This window comes from Equus caballus, chromosome 1, assembly GCF_041296265.1.
Source record: "Equus caballus isolate H_3958 breed thoroughbred chromosome 1, TB-T2T, whole genome shotgun sequence".
Lineage (NCBI taxonomy): Eukaryota > Metazoa > Chordata > Mammalia > Perissodactyla > Equidae > Equus > Equus caballus.
The window spans coordinates 41,645,552-41,670,573 of record NC_091684.1 but is presented as its reverse complement, the minus strand read 5'-3'; the positions used below and the strand labels follow the sequence as shown (position 1 = coordinate 41,670,573).

Genomic DNA, 25,022 nt, shown 5'->3' with positions numbered 1-25,022 from the left:
TTGCTATTGTTTTGTTTTAAAAACATATTATTTTTAAAAAGGTTCTGTGGAACTCGTTGTGCTTCCTTTAATGATGTTATTGAGGTTATTCTTCCTTAGTTATGACACGTTAGTCTCCCTGTAAAGAGCCATGGAAGAAATTTCTATCTTGTTTTAGTACCAGGAGGGTTATACTTTTCTGAGGTTTGTTCTAGAAATTCATAGAGCTCTCCTTATGGTCCCTCCTCAGAGAGCCCTTCACCTTCTCCCTATTATTTTAAGACTGTCCAGGGCTCTGTGTCCGCAGGGCCTTATTGAAACCAGTTCATTGAGTGCTTTCTGATCTAATGTTCTACCTTTCCCGGAGGCTTATAAACAAATCCCTTCAAGATGGATAAAGACGGAGATCAGAGATTCTTCATCTTGAGTACAGAGAATTCAGGGAGGTTGTGAATATGGGTGGGGAAATTATATTTTATGACCTATCACAGAAATTTCTTGCTTCCTTTCATGATGAACACAGACAACAAACCACAGTAGTGTTAGCAGTAAGTTGTGATTGTGTCATCAATAGAAATGACAGATATTTTCTTATCACATTATGTTGTTGCTTATGTCACAAAAATATCTGTGCTCTTTGCTACTACACGATTAAGATAGTTGTCACAGCTATCTAAACAGCTAGATCTTGTTATTTAATGTGTTGATAAAGAAGCATATTTATTACTGTGCTGTAATTTTTAAAAACCATTTTGATAACTGTAGTTAGTTTTTTTCTTTGTAATCTTTTGTGTTTTATTTTATATGTTTAAAAATGTTTTTCTAAGAAGGGGTCCATAGGCTACCAACAGGCTTCTTGACTCAAAAAAGGATAAGACACCTCCGTGCGTGGTATACCCACGCGGGCACATGCACATAATTTTTATGTGCAGTGTATGAGGGTCCACAGACCCCGTACAAAGCCCATGTCTGCTATCTGCAGTTTAAGAACCCATGCCCTATTGGCTAAAATTCAAGATAGCAGGCCACATGAGGAAGGGTTTTTATCTTCTTTTATTTTTTGAGGCCCCATTCAAATGAATCACTTATGGCAATCGATCTACAATACCCACTTCGTCATGGTATTGATTCTGGCTGTCATCATTTAGTATTATCTCTTTCTTCCATAACACAAGGATGGTATATGTCCTCATAAAATAATTCTCTTGGCTTTTTCCATATCATCTCTTGATGTTTTTCAGTGAGAAATTAAAAATCTACTGCTTAATACTCTTTGATTTGTAGTTTGTATTAGAAAAAGATTTTAGTCTTTGACTTTTCAGAGCTTGGCATGTATGTATTTCAAAAGTTTGAAAGTAGCTACAAAGTACAAATGCCACCAGAGGTTAGTGACATACTTCTATGTCATAGTGACATAGTTCATATTGTTCTATGCCTTGAGTAGTTTTGTAGTTGTTTTGATTAATCAAGAGTATTTACTGTTCCTGTATAGGGAAGCCAAGTTTCATTTGAGAATATCGTTCTCTGCTAATGCTTGTGTGTTGTAAGTCCCTGGTTAGGATTCGCTTTACACCTGCACAAGTGTTATGCTCTCTTGTGTTCCTTTCATAATGCTGGTATTCTGAATGCTTCCGTAATTTATTAAGATCTGAATGGGACCTTATTGATGATCTCATCCGGTGTTTCTCAGCCCTCCTATGCTTTACAAAATATTGATGCCTGGACCCCACTCCCAGAAAATCTGATTGAATTACTCTGTGTTGGGTTCTTTAAAAGCTGCCTGGGAGGCCCTCGGTTCAGCCTGGCTTGAGAACCACAGCCTAGCCTAGTTCCTCTCGCTTACAAACGTGGAGCCTTGTGACATGCCCGAGGACCACTAGCTAGGTAGTAACAGCTTGGTTTTCTCTACTTCAGAATGCTATTTGCCCTTTTCAGATTTTTTTCAAAAACGTTAGGCCGTTTACCAGTTAAGGCAGACTTCTGTGATTGCTGCATTCCTCATGGAGTATTTAAGATTAAATATTCCAGCTGGAGTGTTTAAAAGCTTGCCATCCATGTCCTGTTTTGCCATTACCCAGTGAGCAGAGAGCTTCCTGGAAAAACCTGAAGACCATTCTTCCTTAGTCAGCTGTTCTTGGCTATGGTGACTATTTGTCCCTGTTTATGGGAAATTTACCCCATTCCCATATCACAATTAAGAGAGTGGCCCATTTTTTTAAATAGCTTGTGATTCCTGATAAGTTTCCAGACCTCACTGTTGAACCTGATATGTTGCAATGGGAAGAAATCAAAATAGATTCCCTTGTCACATTTGCTGGACTTGAGTATTAAGAACTCACATTGGAAAAACCCTCCAAAAATGAGTGCCTTTCCTTTCTGAGTTGTCAGTGTAACTATTGCATTTCTGGGAACGATATATAAATACCTTAGGGGCAGAAATGCGGTCCATTTATGTATTTCAAACCTATCATCTAAAATTACATAGAGTGAATCAAATTAATTTATAATCTTTGTGCCTTTTCCACCCAAGCTGATTTCTTGCCTTTAATGATCATGGGTTTTGATCAACTTTGTCTCATTAGGTTCAAAAAATTAATAATACATTGACTTAAAAAGCACTTATCTTCACAGAGATTATTCATTATTAATGCAATAAATAAAAGAAAAAGCAGACATTTAATGCCGATATTTAGGCTTAAAAAGATTAGACGCATCAAGCTTAAATTCTTAAAATGATGCTTAAATTAACTGCAGGTTTTCTGATTTACAGTTAGTTTCTTTAGGACAGAAGCTTTCTTTTACTTTCTTTTTCCTTCTTTGTTATTTTGAAGTGAATTTGGTTATAATTATTTTGAAAACTATGTGTCCATATATGTTAAATCTAAAAGAAATTAACATTTTACCTTGTTGTGTACCTCTTCTGGACTGTCTTCATTTTCCTAGGCAATATAATTTTGAAATTTTGTAGAGTAGAATCCCTTTCTCAAGTTACTACTGGAGAGCCATCCACTATGTCTTTATAGGATAACACATTAACTATATAAAATTTATGTCACATGCATGCATGTGGATTGTACTTTAAACCATTCTATATCCAAGGCCATATAGGCGTGCACCTGCCAAAGTATGGAGGTTAAAAAAATGTGATCACAGAGTCGAGAAAACAAACTTTTTTTTAAAGCTATATTTAGCCTTATGAATAGAGATAAGCATTTAAATGTATATTTTAAGAATTGATTTTGAAAATAAAAGATTTCATGGAGCAAAGATTTAAGCATTAAAAAAACCCCGTAAAATGGCAAGAAAAAATAAGAATCTTTTACTATTTCAGAAGCAGGAAGACCTAAGTGTGACACACAAACTCAGATACCACACACATATACACACAAAAAATAGGTGAATATAAAAACATTTTAAAAATTACATGCCCCCAATTTTTTAAAATTAAAACTAAGTCAAAAGACCAACAGTAAACTGGGGGAAAGTTTGTGACTCATAGAAGACAGAAGGCTGCTTTCCAAAATATATAAAACTCTTACAAATCAATATTTAAAAAGTCAGCCATCCAGTAGAAAAAATGTGAGGAAAGAATATGGAAGTTCACAAAAAATATATAAATGGCTCTTACACATATGAAAAGATGCTCAATCTCATTCTTTATAAGAAATGCAAATTAAAAGTATGAGATTTAATTTTTTTGCTGGTCAGATTGACATAGGTAAAAACTTAAGCCAACATGTTATATTGGTAAGGGTGTGAAGGAACAAGCATCACATATGTTGCTTGTGGAGCTGTGCGACAGTACGATCTTCAGAGAGATGTTTGGAAATATCTATCAAAATTAAAAATTAAAATGAGCATGTTCTTTGAGTTAGCAATTTAAATTCTAGAACTTTTTTCTATAGAGATCTTGCAAATGGATATTCTTGGCAGCATTTTGTAACAAAGGGTTGCAAACTAAGTATCAATCAATAGGCTTGTTAAAGTATATTGTCTGTACTATTTTGTTATTATAATATCCATAGTAGAGACTAATTTGCAACAGTTAAAAAAGAATGAAGGACCCCCTAAATGCACCAGTATGAAAGGATCTCCAAGCATTTTGTTAAGTAAAAAATGGCATAGTACAAAACAGTGTCTATAGTCTGGGACCATTTAGGAGAAAAAAGAAAAAAGGATACATATATATAAAAATGCGTAGAATATTTCTGGAAAGACGCATAGTAAGCTAATAGTATTGTTGCCTCCAGCAAAGAGAACTGAGTGGCTAGTTAGGAGATTTACTTTTCAAAAACAGAAAACTATATCTATTTATCTAATGTATAGGTATAGTCAAGAACTATGAAGGGTCTGCGATTTTATCCCACTTGCAATCTAATAGTTAGCTTGCCATAGTTTTATGCATGCTGGCAGAAAACATGAGACTCCTGGGTCAGAGACAAAACACTTTATTATTTATGGCACAGCGAGCAGTATGAACATCAGCGTGTGTGTTGGTTTCTCTTCCCCCATCTCCCATGGAGGTGGCATGAATGCTTCTAGATGGATATCCACACAGGCAGTGAGTTGCATTACAAGAGAGGAACTGTAAGTGCAGGGAACCTGACTCTTTTACAATGAACAATAGGCAGCCTGGCCCTTTGCTCTGGAGGGAGATATTATCTCTGTTGTACAAAGCTGTTCACTATACAGACATCCTTGAAAAGATAGTCTAGCATAAATGGAGTTAGCACCCCACTCAAAAGATATGGAGACACAAGAGACCCATGGAGAATCGTCTGTCTCTTATTTATTTACTTGTAAATGTGTGCATGCATATACATAGACGAGGTTTGAAGGCTGATTGTAACTCCTGATACTTTGAGACTTTCAGATAATTTGTGTGGAGTGTGAACTTGTTGGTCATTGGTCAGATTATTAGGCCTGGGTCTGGTGTCACCTAACTCTGCCTAGATCAAGGGACGCTGTGGTCACAAACTCCACTCTTGCACCTGATCCACTATCTGCAAGGACAAGTTATTGGTCAAGAGGGGCCCCAGCTGAGAATGAGAACATGAATTAATTAGCACAACTCATTCTCTGCTACTGTAACAAACAACAGTAGTTGCTACTTTGGGCACTCGTGGTACTCTCAGATTTGAGAACTAGACCCATTATTTTCTTTTCACTGGAGTGAACCTTCCTTTGTTTGGCTTCATTTAGCTTGGTTTCACACTGAAATCAATTTTAGGCCTGTGCTGTGCAAGTATGAATTGAAAACGGGCAGGGGGTGGGGGTGGCTTTCTTGGCTTTGGCACCTGGATGACAAAGTACTCCAGAAACAAGCTTTCATTCATCCACGGGACACACTGGATTTCTGTCTTACAGTTCTGAGTGGGCCAGAAGGAGTCACTGTGGATCTTTGGAGGGATGAATTAGCATCCTGTAAACAAGGTGTTGAGTCCCTCCTGAGTCACCTTGAATGCTCCCTTTTTTTGCAGGGGCAATGATCCATATTTTTAAACTTTAAGTATAAGATGTAATATACATATAGAAAAAGATATAAATCTTAAGTGTACTGCCCAGTGAATTTTCATAAAGTGGACACACTGTGTAACCAGCATCCAGATTAAGAAACAGAATACTATCTGAATCCCAGGAGCTGTTTCCAATCACTAAGTCTCTCTCCCAAGGTAACCATCCAATTAGTCTTGCCTAGTTTTGAACTTTATTTAAGCGGAATTGTGCATCATATACTCTCGTGTGTATGGCTTCTTTTGCATCCAAGTTATATTTGTGAGAGTCAGGCATATTGTCCATATTGTTCGTGTGTGGTTGGAATTTGTTCATTCTCATTTCTGCGTAGCAGTGATTCTCAACCAGGGGTGATTCTGCCCCTCAGGGGACATTTGACAATGTCTGCAGATATTTTCTGGTTGTCACAACTTGGGGCGGGGGGAAGGCTGCTGCTAACCATCCTACAATGCACCGGACAGCCCCCTACGACAAGGCCCAAAATATCAATAGTGCTGAGGTTGAGAAACCCTGCTATATAGTATTCCATCATGTGACTATACCACAATTTAAGAAATACGTAGTATTTAGAGCCTCAACTTTAGCATTCACGAGCATTACACAGCTCAGCCCTGGCTTTGAAATTCTTGAAACCATGCCCTACCACAGTCTCCTCAAAATAAAGAAATACCAAACAGGAGATGTTTTTACATTTAAGATAAGTATTACAGTCAAAATGAATTATGTATAGTCTTGGTCATAGAAAAAAATTGTATATTTTGGAACTACTCCAAGAATTTAAAGAGATTCCCAGAGTAAGAGCATGAATTGGGCTAACTCAAGGTTTTCATCAAAGAACGAAGACATGAGGGATGGTTCTTAAAAACAGCTTTATTGAAGTATAATTTGCATATCATAAAATTCACCCAATTTAAGTGTACTATTCAAAGACTCCTAGTAAATTACAGAGTTGTGCAACCATCACCACAATCTAATTTTAGAACATTCATCACACCAAAAAGATTCTTTGTGCCCATTTGCAGTCACTCCTGTTCCTATCCTGAGTCCTAAGAAACCAGCAGTTTACTTTCTGTCTCCCAATATTTTGCTTTTCTGAATGTTTCCCACAAATGGAATCACAAAATATGTGGTCTTTTGTGTCTGGCTTCTTTCACTTAGCATAATGTGTTCAAGGTTCATCCATGTTGTAGCAAGTATTATTACTTCATTCTTTTTTATGGTAGAATAGTATTCCATTGTATGAATATATGACAGTTTGTTTATCCATTCACAAGTTGATGGACATTGGGTTGTTTCTAGTTTGGGGCTGTTATGAAAAATGGACATGGAGGATTCTGAAGCACAGCTAGGTAAATGGCTAATACAAATAGGCTTTTGAAAAAGGGACATGATTCTGCAGGAGATGATCTATATCGTTTTCAAGGATAATTTTTTGAGCACTTAAAAAAATAGAATAAGAAGGAGAAAAGACTAGAGAATGACACAAGGAGTATTAAGACTTTACAGGGAAAAGAGACCTCTGATTTTTACCCATACAGACTATAGCACTTTTGAAGACATTTTATAAACAAGTAGGCTCAGCAAAGCTCTGCCTTAAAGGGAAGGATAATACATAATTGTTTGGTTGCAATAAAAGAAGTCATAAAGATGACTCATTTTAGTAATCTCATGGTAAAATAAGTCATAATTCAAAAGGACAGATCGTTGCAAGGACAGATACCTATGGGGCCAGAGTATTCATTATTAAAAGATGCTGTAGAGAAAGGAGAACTCAGGTTGAAGTCAGGGCTTGTACCTCATAGGATTGTGAAGATGACATATAGGAGTTGCCTGAAAGTTCTTTTTAAATCATAAGGCATTCTATACAGGTGTGAGGATTTACTGTAACTAAACAAAGTAAGGTCCTGAAGCCACTCATATGGAAATTGGATGTTGGGAGCCAAAGGAGTTACCTAGAGGCAGGATTGCATCCATAGGAGGTGAATTTGTGCCAAATACCAGTAGAATGGGATGCCTCCAAAGTAGTGAACCCCTGACCCAAGCCCCTTCACCTTTCACTGAAGATGTTCAAACAATGGGAATCTATTTAACTGTGTGGGATCACGTGGCTTCATGGAATGAAAGCTGTTCATTTTATTAGACCACAGTAATGATTCTGTAGCTGTGAGTGGGAGAGGTTGGGGAGAATGGAGAGGGTCAGAACACTTCATCCTGACTACTGCTTTCTCTTTCCTCCCCGTCTGCTCGCTCCCTCCTCCAAGGGAGAACACTTTATATAACTAAACAAAAATTCTTAACATAGCAACTAAACCTCTCCTTTGCAATAAAATAAACAAGATAAGGGACTTTTCACATTACGAAAAGATGTCAATGCCTTTTAGTAGTTCCTTCTCAAGGATTTGTTTATACAGCATTACATATACAACATTATATACTCAATAGGGCAAAATGAAACTGAACTATTGAAAAAAGTTAAGATAAAGTAAGTCATAATAAATTTTTCCATCCTAAGTTTTTTTTTCTCATTTTACTAGAAAGGAAGTTAAACTGGTATACCAGAAGGTCAAACCCATGTTGTTGGCAATGCTATTAGTGTTTCCCAAGCTGATGTGGCCTATGACCGCTTTTTAATTTTTTTCACAGAAAACCATAATATCTCAAGAGACAATCTGAAGAACATGGTTTACAAAATGTGGGTATGGCCAAACCTCCTCATTTGTGGTTGGCTTTTTATTCACATTATAGATTGAACTCTCATATGAATCAAATTGTTTATTTTAGATGAGAAATTGAGTGGCACTTCATTCTCATTCAATAAACTGTCAGGTTTTTACAGTGCCTCCGATGAGGTGGGTTGGCTGTACAATTACTGATCGTAATAATAGGACATCTGGTACAACTCATTAGCCAACTGCATTGCTACACCCAAATGAATTATTTGTCTTGAAATCTTATTCTCAAATTTTAATTCCGCAATCTTAGTTGAATAAATATTTGTCGTCTTTAGTGTATATATATTCAGGCTTAATCTGTCACTCTGGCTGCTGGAAAATGTGAAATCTTTAAGTAACAGAGAAAACAAAATTAAAGTGTAATACATGTCCCCCCCCCCCCCCCCCCACCATCCAAAAGTAGAGCGTTCCTGTATAACCTTTCATAAGCTGAAATGGCCTAAAGAAAAGAAGCAGTTACCATTAATTTATATGGGAAAAATTTTTGAGCATTCTCAGACCCAAAATATAACCTAAAAAATCATACCAAATAACACATAAAACCTAAAATAACACTAACATATAGTAAAAGCAGGAATGATACGATAAATACACAGCCTATGTAAAGTAGGAGTAATGTCTGTACCATGTGGGTTCACTTACCAGAATCAAGAAGACAGCAAACACCCTGGAGGGCTGAGAAGTGGTGATGGTGATGGTGGGGTGTGAGGCTGAGTCGCTGGAGGCTGGGGTAGGACGTACAGGAGACTGGGGTGGAGGAGAGAGAGGAAGAGGGGCCTCTATTAACATCTCATCGTTGTCTGAATCCATCGGGGCAGCAGGTCGCTACCATCTACATCTTCTGTGTCTGCCTGCCTCTGTGTCCAAGGTCAAGGTTCGTCGTCTGCTGTGCCGATGTGGAAGGCTTGAAATACAGCAGTGTGCTCGACTGCCTGGCCTCTATAATGGCTCACTGCAACATGAACACTGAACACTATTTTCATTTTTTACCTTTTTTCGTAAAAGCAAAAGTCCTCTTGAGATTTCTTTCTTTCAGTGCAAACAGCTACTAAGCTAGGTCTTTCCTAAAAGTGAACTTTCGGATAGCGAGGGGACCTGTATTGGGAAATTAACAATATCCATGCTTTTCAAATCATGTTTTTATCATGTCAATTCAAAGAAATTCAAATTTACATTTCTATCCAAGTTTGCCAAATGCCCTATACATGAAAAAAAGAAAGGAAGGAAGGGAGGGAGGGAGGGGAGGGGAGGGAAAGCGAGAGAAAAGGAAACACAAGAAATGAAAGCTTTTGCTCACATCACCAGGTTTCCATTATGATGGTTATGTCCATAAAAGATCTCTGTTTGCTCAAGGTTGGCTCGATCAGCGCGTTCTTGTGGGTCTGCAAGGCATAACACCCCGCCTCCCCTGGTCTTGCTTGCACAAAGGGACATCTTGTGAGGCAGGTCCACAGAATCCAGTCAGCACAGCCTTGAGGCTAATTTTTCCAGTTAAACCAAGAAGACCCCTGTTTTTTTGGTAGCTGTAATAGCTAACATTCAAACAAGACATCTTTATAATGTACACTCCAAGAGGATTTCCTAGGGCTGTAAAACTACCTTAATTCCCTGGGGCTTGCTCTCCATGCTAGAGTTGGAGCTCTAAGATGAAGTCCTTAAGGAAGTGCATGTTTGACAGTCACACAGAATATTTGTGTTCAAGAAAACATGGGAAGAAGCGTGGCAAGAAAGCATGTTCAAGAAGCATGGCATCTAAAAAGATATTCAAAAAAGAATGAAAATATTCACTAAAAACAAGCATGAAATGATAAAGAATAGTCCCACCATCAGTGTCAAGCCATCTGCATCAAAGGAAACTATGGCTGACAGTGCAGATGTTAGAGGATATGCAGAACACTAAAGAGGGGTGGCTGCAATGCTCCCCTTTGGCTTCCTCTACACAGATAAGTGGAGGTGACTGGGTGTAGTCAGAAGGAAGAGACCTGAGGAAAACATGTCAGATTGAGAGGTTCAGAGGTAGAGCTGAGCCAGCTGACTGCTGAGAGTAAAGGTGAAGCATCTGGAAGCCTCTGGTTTTAAGTCCTGAGATGCAGCTTGTGCTTTCCCCACAGATTCAGAGGGCAGTGCAGAGTATTCCAAACTGGGTAGCCTTGCATATGCAAAGCAGGCCCAGAACCACGTTAGTTGAATAAAGTACGCCTTGTGTACATAGGAGGGAATATGCCTTAAAATTCACCCTGTTTCCACCAAGTGACAGGAACCAAACAGAGCTCTATGGTGTAAATTTGCATCAGTGTGTAAGGATGTGCATGATGATCCTGCATAACTGTGGTCAGAAACCTTTGTCTTCATGTGGATTCCTGAAGATTTAAACACATGGTCAGAGAATCAGGCTCACGATTACCTATTTTAAGCTGCTTCTGCTTATTCAGATGAAATATCTTGCATATACTACATAGCAAAAAATTAGAGTTGATATGCAGCCTGCACAGCCATTTTGAATCCATTTACAGTTACATTGTATCAATACATGTCTGCAAAATAAAGAGTTACATAATAATTTTAGTACATGATCGATGAAGAGTGAAGCCAGCTTTGAAGCTAGCCCATCAAGTTAATCTTGTTTAAAAAAAAACTAAAAAAATCCTACTCTTTCCCCTCAGGATCTCAGTTTTTGACTTGACTAGTTGGATAATGGTTGTGGGAGTCTCTTTGCATCTGCCTGTGTGAAAGCAGCCATGGGGTAGCTGATTAAATGTAGACCGTTTTGTCATTCCAGTTGTAGTGGCAAAGGTACACCGCGTTTCTCAGGCTCTCCTCCCAGCTTACTAATGCTTTGTGTAAGTCCTCAGGGAGCAGCTCACTGTGCTCGTGACAGGTCCAGTTCACCGTGTAACGTGTCAAATGCACAGTCACTCTCTCAGGATGTCCGCCCTGGCTTTGAACACTATGGATTATTTGCTTTGTCTCTTTTTGAACTTTAGATAAATGGGATCATAGGGGGTGTGCTCCTTTCATGTCTGACTTCTTTCAACATTGTATTTGTAAGACCCATTCTTCTGATTGTGTGTTGTCGTCATTTGTTCTCATTCCTGTGTAGTGTTCCATTGTGTAAAGACGCCATGATTTATTTACCAGACTATCGTTGAATGGCAGTTGGGTGTCTTTCAATATTTATAACAACCCTGTGAGGTAGGTGCTGTTATTTCATCCAGTCCACAGATGGAGAAACAAAGCCTTTGAGCAAGCTCAGTATTCATTTAGCTCAAGTCACACAGGTCTTTGGGATCTAGCCAGGCCTTGAGCCCAGGCAGCCTGACTTGAGAGCCCATGCTGTCCACCCTCACGCTACTATGTCACCATGCCTGACGAGCTCTTCAGTGAAGCAGTTCCTTGATCTGTTTCTGTCTGTCTTCTGTCCTTATAAAGGATTCAATTATGAGGCCATGCAAGCTGGACCAGGAGACAAATCTCTGTCACTAGGCTACACACAGACTCATCCCTTCCCCTGAGATTAAAGCTTTGCTCCTAGGTCAAGTTTACTGTGCTCGGAGGACGGGCTTTCCCAGGTGGTCCTGTTAGTTCATCTGACATGTCTGAATACCTGGTAAATTCTGTGTATGCTCAAGCTGGGCCCCCGACTTCAAAAGTCTATTTAAAAGCTGAATTGACTCTTGAGAGGAGAATTTAGCATGGCTATTTGGTTAGTGTATCTTTGGCTTTTACTGTTTAGGCTCCGCTTTTGTCACATGGAATATGAAGAAACCTGAGAACTGTTTGGTGGGGCTTTTTTTTTTTCCCCCTGTATTGAGCAATTCTTTTTCCTGTACTGAGCCTTCTCTAGCTATTTGTTGGAAAAGAAATGTCAATTCACATTTTATGTTTTTTAGGGAATTTTCATGAATGCAGACTAACATTGACAAGAAAGATCAGTTTCGTAGCCTTGTGTCTGGACCTCTGTGCCAGGAAGTTGATGGGAGGTCAGTTCTTGTCCTCTCTCTGGATGGAAATGGAAGGACATAAATAGGGCCACCCACTTCCAAATTCCATTGTCAGTAGAAAATGAGAGGTTCTGCTCCTGCATGTTTCCCTGACGATCTTAAGTGCAAAAGTTTGTGGAATCTTTGGTGTGATCATGAGAGAGAGTACTGGGGAAGCCCACCCCTCCTTCTCTCAGAGCCCAGATATTCCCAGCCCAGGAAGGCAGATCCTGCACTTTGTTTCCTTCCTTGGAAAATAAGAAGAGATTTTGACTACCTACAAATCTGGATGGAAGATTTTCTTCTTTAATGACAAAGTTGGTTGTGTATGTATGTACAAATAGGTTAAAAAATTTTTTTTCAAAAGGCATTTTATAAAAGTTAAATGTACAGGCTGCTCTCTGTAGAACTTCATCCTTTTTTTCCAGGCTCTCCTTTCCACTGTGGAATTTGTGAGCCTTGCCAGTCAAGGAGATTGGCAGTTTTCCCAAAAAAGCCCATTTTACTCCTTGGTTGATAGAGGAGGAGGATGCAGCAATTTAGGAATGTCTGAGTTCAGTCTTTCTTGATTCTGAAATTGCCTTCTGTTCCTCCCAGTGTCTTCATGCAGTCCTCCTTGTGGCCCACTGCACACCCCCTGCCCTTCCCCCCAATTCTGTAATCCATCTCAGTCAGCCCCTGGCCAATGACCCTGCTCACCACTGATTTCAAGGTAATGTGTGAATGCTGTTAAGTTCTTAATATAGGGCATTAGGTCTTGCTGGAAAAACTATCTCAACTTTGAAAACTTATTATGTCTGAAACTTCAGTACTTGTTGTAAAACTGCCGACGACACATTCTATTCTCCTATAATGTAGTTGTTTTCAGCAACTAACAGTTTGGAACCAAGACCTGTGAACCCTCCTTTCCCACTGATTGACACCAGAGAAGCAGGGCATTCCTTCAAAAAGAATTTCTAAAAAGAGAATTCTATAAATGGAGTATAAAAAGGAGTGAGGTGCAGAAGTAAACATCTTCAGTGTTCAAATGGCTTATGTATGTAATAAATGCAAAGCTAGACCTTGTTTTCAACCCCTTGTAGGGTGCCAGATAAAATACGACATGTCCTGTTACATTTGAATTTCAGATAAATAAATAATTTTTTAGTACAAGCATGTCCCAAATATTGCATGGGACAAACTATATTTTTATTTTTTATTTTTTTAAAGATTTTATTTTTTTTTTCCTTTTTCTCCCCAAAGTGCCCCAGTACATAGTTGTATATTCTTCGTTGTGGGTCCTTCTAGTTGTGGCATGTGGGACGCTGCCTCAGCGTGGTTTGACGAGCAGTGCCATGTCCGCGCCCAGAATTCGAACCAATGAAACACTGGGCCGCCTCCAGCAGAGCACACGAACTTAACCACTCGGCCACGGGGCCAGCCCCTATTTTCATTTTTTAAATCTGGTAACTCTAATAAGGTTTTCATATATTTTCAGCACAATTTTAATCAATGACTATTTTCTGAGTACTTTCTGCATGCTGATTAGGCTCAGAGGTGGTCTCAGGAGCCATAGGAGCTGGCTCTTTCACCATTGTACCCACAGCTCCTAACACACTCTTTGGCAGATAGTTGGTGCTTAATGAATATTTTTTGAAAAAATTAATCAAAGGAATAAAAGAAGTATGGAATATGATGAATTTATGATGCTTATAACCTAGGTAGGAAAACAAGCTCACATATATAAAAAGATAATGTGACTAATACGATTTTGTTTTAGATTTTAACTGGTTAATTTACTTACTAGGCTAGCCCACTTAGGAAAAGGAAGCAGATTTTGAAATACTTGAAAGTTTACTCCCACTTTGAAAAAACCTGATGATTAAACAGGAAATTGAGCATGGTCGTATCTGAATTTGATGCAATCTTTAAAATTATCTGATTTAAAATTGCCCTACTGGACATAACATCTCCACCTTCCTTCATATACACTTTTGTCCTAATGTTCTAATCAAATAAGCCGTATATCTTTAATACCCTTATTTCTGACAGGGTTGAATTTGGTCAAGAGGAAAACGGATGTGTGTTAACTAGCCAGGTACAACCTACAGCCTTACTCTAAAGTAAAAATCATTGTAGGTTTGATCTATATTGTTCTAGGGAATTTATAACACATTATAAGGCTTTCATTTATAATAGCACTAAATAAAAAACTAACGTATTTTTCTAGCATAAAAATTAGGCATATGGAACTTCTCATTGTTCTTTGTTAGAGTTTATTATTTTTTAAAATATGATGATAAAACATACCTGTAAATTTAATATAAGCATAAATTTATCTAATCTCAGGATTGTAAAGACCTTAAATATAATATTTGTAAATACAGTTACAATCTCTCTCTTCTTCAGAGGAAAAACCTGAAGAATTCCAGAAATTTCTAAGGAACAAAAGCCAACCACTCTTTTTCTTTCTTTCTTCTTCTTCTTCTTCTTTTTTTTTTTTGGTGAGGAAGATTGTCCGTGAGCTGACATCTGAGCCAATATTCTTCTATTTTATTTGTGGGACACCACCATAGCATGGCTTGATGAGTAATGTGTATGTCCACACCCAGGATTTGAACTCATGAACCCTGGGCTGCCAGAGCAGCACACGCAAACTTAGCACTATGCCACCAGGCCGGCCCCAACCCACTCTTTTTTATTCAGACTTCTTTGTAAGACTGATCAAAACAGCCCTCTATTTTTCTTTCTTTTCTTGCTTCCTTTTCTTGCTTGAAGTGGTCCTCACGTTCAATCCCAATACTGCGTCCAAGCAGTAGTATAACCAGAAAAATTGGAGTCCCAGTTGAAAGAAAAGATTGATAGGTTTAACCACATTAAAAAACATCAAGCAACACCATAAACAAAGTCATAGATAACACCACTCACAAAGTCAAAGGACCAAGAGCCAATGGGAAGATTACCTAATGTATAAAGAGCTCCTGTAAATCAATTTTAAAAAGGCCAAAAATGCAATAAAAAAATGGAGAAACTATGAATGAGAGTTCATAATAAATAAATAAAGGAAATACAAACAATCCTAAACATAATAAAAGACATGCAATGTCATGCTTAATAGAAATTCAAATTAAAATCATATTGAAATACCATTTTTCATCCATCAGATTGAAAGAAATCCAGAAGTCTTGCTAACACTCTGTGGCAATGCTGTCAGGAACCTGGAGCTCCCATGTATTCCTGGTGAAAGTATAGATTGGTATACTTTCCAGAAGCATAAATCTTCTGTGGAGGGCAATTTGATTATATGTATCAATATTACAAATGCTCACACTGATTGACCTGGTACTCCCGCTTCTAAGAATTCATTCCACAGACATATTTTCACATGTGAGAATCAAGTATAAGGTAATTCATTGCTGCATTGTTTGAACTGGAAAAAATTGGAAACCATCCAAATGTCTATCAAAAGGGAACTAGTTAAATATATCGTGGTATGTCCATTCAACGGAAGATTATGCTGGGGCATAATCATAATGAATAAGAAAACACTCAGTATCGATGTAGAAAGATTCACCAAGCTAGATCTGAAAAAGCAAGGCGTGTAACAGTGTGGAAAGGAGGATTAAACTAATATCTACATATTTTAAATTTTACTTGCATAAAGAAACTGACAGGATATACAAGAAACTAATAGAAGTGGTTACCTATTTTCAGAGCTGGGGAGGGTGGAGATGGGAGAGTTAGGGCATGGGGGTGAAAGCAAGACTCTTCTGTGTACCTTTTTGTGTATATGAAGTTTGTATCATGTGGATGTTACTCATTCAGCAATTAAATAATAAAAAAGAAGAAGGGCATGTGTGTGGACACAGAAGCAAGAGACAGCTTGGACTTTTGGGGGAACTTCAGGGGTTCTGACTGACAAGTATGTAGAATATGAAGGTAGAGAGTGTGAGAGATGAGATGAAAAGATGCAGGAGATACCATGGCAGAGGGCCAACCACTGAATTGTGTCAGAGCTGGTTCTTGAGAAAGAGTCCAACCAGGTGAGCAAAGGTGCTTTCTAGGAAGTCATAAAATGAACAGCTGGTACCAGAGACTCCCTGCAGAGGGAGAGGAGACTGGGCCACATGCAGCCCAGGAGTGGATCTAGGGTGGAAATGCCCAGGTGATTTCCAGAAGCCAGATCTAAGTAGACAGGAGTAGTGGTCAGGAATAAATGTCATCAGATAAACAAGACACGAGTTTTCTAGAGTCTAGACTGTGTCTTCTGAAAACCGAAAGAAAACAAAAAATACCCCCAGCTTCCTTAAGGCAACATTTATGCAATCTTATCCTTTGCCAGGCAGCCCCAAGCACATCTTTATAAGTAAGCCATAGTAGCTTCTGCCAACTTCTTTGTTCTCTATGGTCTTATTTCTAAACTCAGCTTTTAAGATCCCTAAAGATTGCTTGATTTGGAATAAGAAGACTTGGATTTGAGACCCTGAGTGACCAGCTGTGTGACCTTGCACAAAACACTTAACGTCGTTGACCTCAGTTTTGCCATCTGTGAAAAGGACGAGATGAGATGTGCTTACTCCTCTGTGCTTTGTGAGGCTCAGGCATAGCTTTAAAAACTTAGTTTCTGTGGCAGGTAAAGGACTGACCACTGCCGCTATTTTTGCATATGCTTCGTTAGATGGACGCACTCGTGCATTCTGCACGTGAGTGAGAGGGCCATTGGCTGATTGCTCTGTGCTGAGTTAGAAATAGCAGGCCATGAGGAGCTTTCACAGCTGGTAAACAAAGGAGAATGCCTCTGAATTTTAAGAGAAATCATTAGATTTCTTTCTACACCACATGTTTCATGGCAGCAGAAGACTGAGCAGCGGGAAGCCCTAGGGCTGTCAATAATTTTAACTATTATCGTTCACTTAATTATTGTTGTAATTATTTTATTAGTAATAATAGCTATTTCAATTATTAATAACAACTAGTGTTCTTATTCTAGCTAACATTTAGTGAGGGCTTAACTATTGGCTAGGCCCTGTGCTGTTTCATGTATGTTTTGTCATTTAATCCTCCTAAGAGTACAGTAAGGCAGTGACTGCTGTGAAAACCATTTTACAAATGAAGGAAGTGATAGGTTAAGTAATTCGCTCAAGGGCATGCAGCCAGCAGCTGGAAGAACCCGGATGCACAGCCAGCCGCTCTGACTATGGTGCCATGCTCTTAACCATTATCCCATTCTGCTTCTTCAAGGGAACATACAGCTAATCAAGAGAGGTAGGGTAGGGGGCAAGAGCGTCTGTTTTTCCGAAGCCTGATTTTTTTTAAGATTTTATTTATTTCCTTTTTCTCCCCAAAGCCACCCAGTACATAGTTGTATATTCTTAGTTGTGGGTCCTTCTGGTTGTGGCATGTGGGATGCCACCTCAGCATGGCTTGATGAGCAGTGCCATGTCTGTGCCCAGGATCCGAACTGGCAAAACCCTGGGCTGCCGCAGCGCAGCACGAGAGCTTAACCACTTGATTACAGGGCCGGCCCCATGCAGGCTGATTTTTAATTAATATCGTTGAATTCATCTGACAGTACTAACAGATATTTTGTTGTTAGTGCCATCGGGTCAATTCTGACTCCTAGGAACCCTGCTGGTCTTTTTGCGCCATCCTCTCACCTTCCAGTGCTACATTAGACAATACTCCACTGCCATTTAATAAGGGTTTTGTGGCCAATTTTTTAGAAGTGGGTGGCCGGGTCCTGCTTCCTATTCTGTCTTAGTCTGGAAGCTCTGCTAAAACCTGTCCACCGTGGGTGACCCTGCTGGTATTTGAAATACCGGTGGCATAAGTTTCAGCATCACAGCAACATGCAGCTGCCACAGTATGACAACCAACAGATGGGTGGTGTGGGTCCCTGGCTGAATGGACCCGGGCCGCAGTGGTGAGAGGGCCAAATATTAACCACTAGACCCCCAGGGCTGGCTACAAACAGATATGGCTGCCTCCAAAATCTGTAACTCAGCCAAGATTTGGAAAAAACTTTTACCATTCTTATCACCTGAGCCTCCTACCTTGTCCGCTATGTTCTTCCAAAACTGTTTCAGCACCTGGCTCTCTCCACCTTCGCCCATAAAAGACACTTGAATAACTAATCAAATTTTATGAACTATCATGATCATGACAAATTAGTTCTAGTGAAAATATTTAACGGTCATTCAGAAAATTTTAAACGCTACAATATTCCAGGCACATGGATTCCAAGACAAATGTGGGTAGAGCAGCCTCTCCAGAGCTCCTGATCTGGCGAAGCAGATAATCATAATTGACGTAACTTCTCTAGTATGGGTTAGTGTTCTCGAGATTTGCCTAAGCATTAAAATCACCTGAGGCATTTTAAAAACGAACAAACTACAGTTTCTTGGGCCCTCCCCTGGACCAACTGAATCAGAATCTCTTGGGGAGGGTCCTGGGAATCGTATTTTTAACAAATACCCCTTGAGAGTCTTATTATTAAGTATGTTTGGGAAACCAGCTATCAGTAGGAACAGGATACTGTGGGGGCAGAGGAAGAAGCTAAGTCTGTCTGTGGCTAGAAAGATTAGTCAAAGCCTCACAGAATGTATAAGCCACACCTCCAAGAGTGAGTGTAAGCAGTCACGTAGAGAGAGGGACATTCCAAGCAAGCAGCATGTGAGTGAAAGCCTAGCAGCATGAAAAAGAATGGCTTGTTCTGGACTCATGCATGGGTTTCTGCGACTGACCAATGGAGTTAAAGGCCAAGGAGGGCAGTTGATAAAGCTGAAAAGGAGGTCATGGCCCCAATGTGAGGTCTGTGGACTTCACAGAAGTCACAGGGATTTTAAGCAAGAGAATTTTACTCTGGTGGCAAAGAGGAGAACGGCCTGATGGGAGAGACAGGGAGTCCAGATGAAAGGCTGTCAGGAAGGTGCTTATGAGCGATTAGCTGACTATCAACAGTGGGATGGTTTGAGAGGTATTTCTTAGCTAAAATTGACAGGACTTGGTGATAGATAGAGTGATTTATTTTTTTAATGAGGGAAGGAGCAGTAGGATGACTCATAGCTTAGATAATAGAGAGAAGTGTGGGCCATTGCAAGTGGTGAGGAATATGGGAAGAGGAGCAAGGGGTGATGACAGGGAGATGAAGTCTGTCTTGTTATGCTGAGTTTCAGTGGCTCTGGAGGACCAGATGTGCTAGGCATTTGGATATCTGAAGATAGAGACTTGGCGGCCCACAGCGTATCAATGGTAGACAAAACCTTGGGAACAGATGTGGGTCACTAAAGGGGCTGCAGGGGAAAAGCAGAGGGTGCTAGAGAGAGAACTAGAAGAACCCTGACATCTAAAGGTACTGTTTTAAACACTTCACATGCAGTAATTCATTTAATCTGTTTGAACTACCAGTGGGCGTAGAAGTCATATTGCAGTGAATTAGATTCCTCTGCTTCTAATAATAGTGACGATGAGTCTCCAGAAAGGCATTAATCTGGCTCTTTCACAAATGCCCTTTGCTTTGCTCTTCCTTACAGAGGCAGAAGCCTTTCTGGGTCCACTCTTGATGATTGAGTGGGAGACTGTCCTTCTGATCTCATTTCCTTTTCCTGAGTTCTCTTAATTGAATCATCAAAGTATTACACACAAAAGGTCTTTGAACTGGGCAGGAATGACAGCACTAAACTTCTGTGATTCTGTTTATCCCAGAGCATGATGGGTTTAGCGACCTTTCTTATCCTGGGGAATCCGCCGCCCTGTGTGCACAGTATAGGCAGTGTAGCAGATGAATTTTTAATTTAATTGTGCTTGAGCAGAGAGCAAGCAATGTTTGCATGTGCCAGCTTTTTGATGTAAACTTTTCAGAATGGTGATTTCAGGCCATGTCAAGCTGAAGGACTCTTTTAGTTCACAATAATATACATTTTACGTGGCTCTCTTTGGATTGTTTATGTTATATTTGGGGGGGGGGGAACACAATGGAATAATCCATGTGAGGATATGTTCAGAGAGCATGTGGCTCATTTAACTTATTGAAGCACTGCATGAAATGTGTCCAGTTTAATATTTTATTGGATTTAGGTGATGACTTGGATTTCAGCACCAACTGAAATGCATCGGGTCACATCAGCTTAATTGATTCTCAAAGAATATGGGAAACTCACCAGAACTATAATCACAAATTGCTATATATGGTTCCTTGATGTAGATTTCAAAGAACATTTTACAAATGCATTTGTGAATGGGAGCTCTGTTATTTTCATGTTTGGGCTGCTTCGGCTGTGTTCTGTAGTGACATCTGTGAGAAGACTTAGGAGGTCTCTCTTTAAGCAGATCTCTCTTTAAGAAGATGTTAGCACATAACATAAAAGTGCTTGTAACCAAAGTTGGAAATATGCCATTTCACTGAGTACTGATATTAAAGCAGATGTGCTGATGAGGACCAGAGGTTGTTTAAGAATATCCAAATCAGTCAATCAGCCAATGGAATATTTATTAAACTTTTATTATTTATTCATCAAGTATTTACTGAACACTTAATAAAATCCAAGTACTCTATATTTGCTAGTTCTTTTTAATCCTTGCAACAGAAGGAATTATAGTCCCACAATTTTGCAAGATTTAGAGAGATCAGGCTTAACTCATTCAAGGTTCTAGTGGAGCCAAAATTTGAACTGACTGTAAACTGTGCAACCTTAAAATCTGTATCATTTCTTCTTAGCCAGTCTCTGCCAGGAAATCAAAGCTATATAAGCTATGGCCCCCACCATGGAGGATTTACAATGGAGTCTAAAATATAACTATAAAACATTAGACATAAATCGAAAACATCGAGGTAAGTGCCACAGGATCTAATGGCTGCAGGAGTTTTGGGGAGAGGCATCAAGGAAGGCAACTTGAGCCTTTGGGGTATGTGTGGCTTGAAGACCAGGCAATATGCGGATAGGTGGAGGGTGTGGAGAGATTCTTCCGGGTACGATGAGCTGAATGAGAAAAGGTACAAAGCCAGAATGCGCAAGCTGTGTTCAGGAAACCTTGAGTAGACACCCTGCTTGGAACAGAAGTTCTGCAGATGAGAGTAGAAAATGTGGGTGAAAAGGTTGATAGAGCTGGCTAATGGAGGGCTTTAAATTCCAAGCTAAGAGTTAAGACTTTATTCTGTGGTTAATAGGAAGCCATTGAAAGTTTTTAATATAAAAGTAACATGATTAAAGAGTGTTTTAGAAAATTAATCTGATTGTCAATTGGAAGAGGAAGTGATAGAACTGGAGATCATTAAAGGGGTTCTGAGCCACGGGGAAGATGACATATAATGGATGCTTTACAGCTTTGAAGAAACCCAGAAGGAGCATGGTTCCTGGGTGCCTGTGCCCAGGAATAAGGTCCAAAACACCAGGCCAGGCCAAGGGAGGTATTTATTCACAACTTCTGGCCAACTTCTGGCCCCGTGCTTCTCCATCCTGGGTCCACTCTAGGGCAGTATGCAATTTCAGGATTATTTGATCCAAAAATATGTACTCTCTCACCCTTCGATAAACTTCATCTAATAGCTTCTCTTCCACTTTCCTGTTTCTGAAGCAAAAAACATAGCCCTTTTGAGTTTTTCCCCCCAAGGGAGTTTCAGATCTCCTTTTTTCTCCTCCTTTCTCTTTATTTACTCAGATCCCTCTATATGGAAAATTAAGGGCTACATATGTCGTAAGAGGAGGTTTGGGGACATAAAGAAGGCTGAAAGAGAATTAATCTCCATTTTGGAGGGACGAAAGGGACTCAGAAGAGGGCACTGCCAGGTCTCATCAGTTTCCTCTCAAATGAAAATCTCAGTCGTAATATTTTTAAATGTCCATAAACAATGTGGATATGTCTACACTTGTTATCTATGTACTTAACTGTTATCAATGTCTTGTCCATTCATTTTTCTGTCCCTTCTTTACCCCATGGTGTGCTTATAAAAGGATTTCTCAAATAACTCCAAGTAATTTTAATCCTTAAAATAGAAGTAAAATAATGGAGTCAGCTTTCCTTTCTTTGTCTTTTTTTTTTTTGAGGAAGATTAGCCCTGAGCTAACATCTGCTGCCAATCCTCCTCTTTTTGCTGAGGAAGACTGGCCCTGAGCTAACATCCATGCCCATCTTCCTCTACTTTATATGTGGGACGCCTACCACAGCATGGCGTGCCAAGCGGTGCCATGTCTGCACCTGGGATCCAAACCAGCGAACCGGGGGCCACCAAAGTGGAACATCTGAACTTTACTGCTGCCGCTGGGCCCGCCCCGGAGTCACCTATTTTAAGAAATATGATCAGGAAGGATAAAGAATCCATCAGTGCAGAAGCTAAAGTGATTATGAAATGTTTAGGCTTTCATGATTTTGTTTATTGCTAAGTCTTAGTAAAAAGCACTCTTTAAAAAATAGACGATATTTTGTAGAACAGTTTTCGATTTACAGAAAAATTGAGAAGATGGTACAGCATTCCATATACCCTGCACCTAGTTTACTCTATTATTAACTTTGACATCAGTGTGATACATTTGTTACAATTAACGAACCAGAAATAAGGTATCATTAACTGAGGTCCATACTGTTTTCCGAATTCCTTAATTTTTACGTAATATTATTTTTCTGTTCTGGGATCCCATCCCACGTTACATTTAGTTGTCATGTCTCCTTAAGTCCCGACTTTGGCAATGACAGTTTCTCAGATGTCCTTGTTTTTGTTGATCTTAACGCTTTTGAAGAATACTGATCAGGTATCTTGAAGAATGCCCCTCCACTGGCGTTTTTCTCTTGGTGAACGGGAAACGACACGACACGGTTATGTCCAATATGAATGTCAGGCTACCACAGGGCTCCTGCTTGGCCCGCCCAGTGCGCGCCCGGCTCTATTGGCGACTCCTAACAGTTGTGCCCCGGTGGCCCGGACCTCGGTCTGCCACCGCGGCGACGAGGGGGCGGCGCTTGCACCCGGGCTCCCTCGGTCCTGCGTTGCCCCGCAGTGGACGCGTGGTCAGCTCCCCTCGCCGCCTCCTGCGCCCCGGCACGGGCCCCTCTCCCACTCCGAGCGATGGAGTCCCAGCCGAGCCAGACGCAGACCTCCTCCCGGGGCGCCCAGGAGCGACTGCGCGCCTGTGCTTCGGGAGCTCTGGGAGCGGCCAGGGACTGGGTGTATCGGTGGGTCGATCCGGTGGATGGTACCAGCTGGAGACTGGAGCCAGAGGAAGAGCCTGATGGTCCAGCAAGTGAGTTCACCAGGAAGCTGCAGTCAAAGGAAAATCGGGCAGACGCCGGGGCAGATGAGTAAAACCCAGACCGAAAGCACAGAACATTTTATGTTCTTACAATCACTGATGTCTTAGAAGAGTGGGAAGATTCTGTGAATATGGAAAGGAAGAGAGAATGGTTCAAAGTAGAAGATGCAAAGTTCTCCAGTGTCATAGACCTGTCTGCATAGTATCTGGAAAAGCCAAAGCTGGGTTGTTCCCCAGCGACTGGCAACTCCACGGCCCCTCCCCTTCCCTTCGAGATGACGCCGGGTTTGTAACTGCTGCACAGTCTCTAGGTTGCCCTCTAGCGTAAAATGCACCGAATCTAGGGGACCTCTAACACCACGTACAGCCCATGAGGAGGGAGTCCTTTCTTTTCCTTGGCAAACATCTGGATGATCCTTGCAAACTGTCTGAATTTGCCATCTAGAGTTTCCTATTAATTTGCATGCTTTTCAGATGAATGTTTTTGAAAAAAAATGAAACACTGTAAAATATTTTAGTAAGCAAAGTCGTGGAATTTTTTAAAAGATGTCTTAACTAGGCCCTCCTCGTGTGCTTTTTTGTTATCATTGTTTCACAAGCATTTAAATTCTTGCCCGTTCGACATCAGTCTGTGGTTTATTTATAGCAGTGGCTGCTCAAAGGCAAATCAACTTAGTTGTGGGTGTATTTTCCCCTTAAATTCACAGCATTAACTTATTTAATAAATCCTTCTGTGGTAGGAATTGGTAAAAAATGATCATCTTTGATCTTAAAGAAATTTTACATCTATCCTAAAACTTCTTTCATAGGATCACAATTTTAATTTATAAATTCTAGATTTGGGCCACTTCTGTGTTGTCCAGTAAACTGTTTTTGACAAATGATTTAATTTGCCCTTTTCAGGAATTCGTCAACTCACTTTTCTCAATTTTCACAGCTGGTATTTTGTCACTGGCTACCTGGTATGGTTATTTCTCTTAGAAAGAGTAGTTTCTTTTTTCTTTTTTTTTTTTTTTTTGAGGAAGATTAGCCCTGATCTAACTACTGCTAATCCTCCTCTTTTTACTGAGGAAGACTGGCTAACATCCATGCCCATCTTCCTCTACTTTATATGTGGGACGCCTACCACAGCATGGCGTGCCAAGCGGTACCATGTCTGCACCCAGGATCCAAACCAGCGAACCCCGGCTGCCGAAGTGGAACATGCGAACTTAACCACTGTGCCACCGGGCCAGCCCCCTGGACAGAGTAGTTGAACACGAAGTATAACCCTATGGAGTCAGTGATTTTTAGGGAGGTATTGTTAGCATGATAAGAAGTAAATACATCTCGTCGTGAAAACTGTATGCACGGACTTGGATTTCGTGTGTTCAGATGTCAACTCCCTTTATCCATAATCTCCCTTTCCACAGAATACCTTAGAACCGTATTTTCCTCAATATAAACTACTTTTTAAGACATATTATAAGTTCTTTTAAACATTGGCACCTGAGCTAACATCTCTTGCCAATCTTCTTTTCTCCTTCTTCTCCCCAAAGCCCCCTAGTACATAGTTGTATATTCTAGTTGTGAGTGCTTCTGGTTGTTGAGTGTGG

At 40.0% G+C, this 25,022-nt stretch overlaps 1 protein-coding gene and 1 pseudogene across 2 annotated transcripts in view; both read left to right on the top strand.

The window, feature by feature from the left end:
* PAPSS2 (3'-phosphoadenosine 5'-phosphosulfate synthase 2) overlaps positions 1-25,022 on the top strand; it is a 78,746-nt gene that overhangs the window by 12,952 nt on the left and 40,772 nt on the right. The window lies entirely within an intron of this gene.
* Positions 23,084-23,889, top strand: LOC106782048 (diphosphoinositol polyphosphate phosphohydrolase NUDT4B-like; annotated as a pseudogene).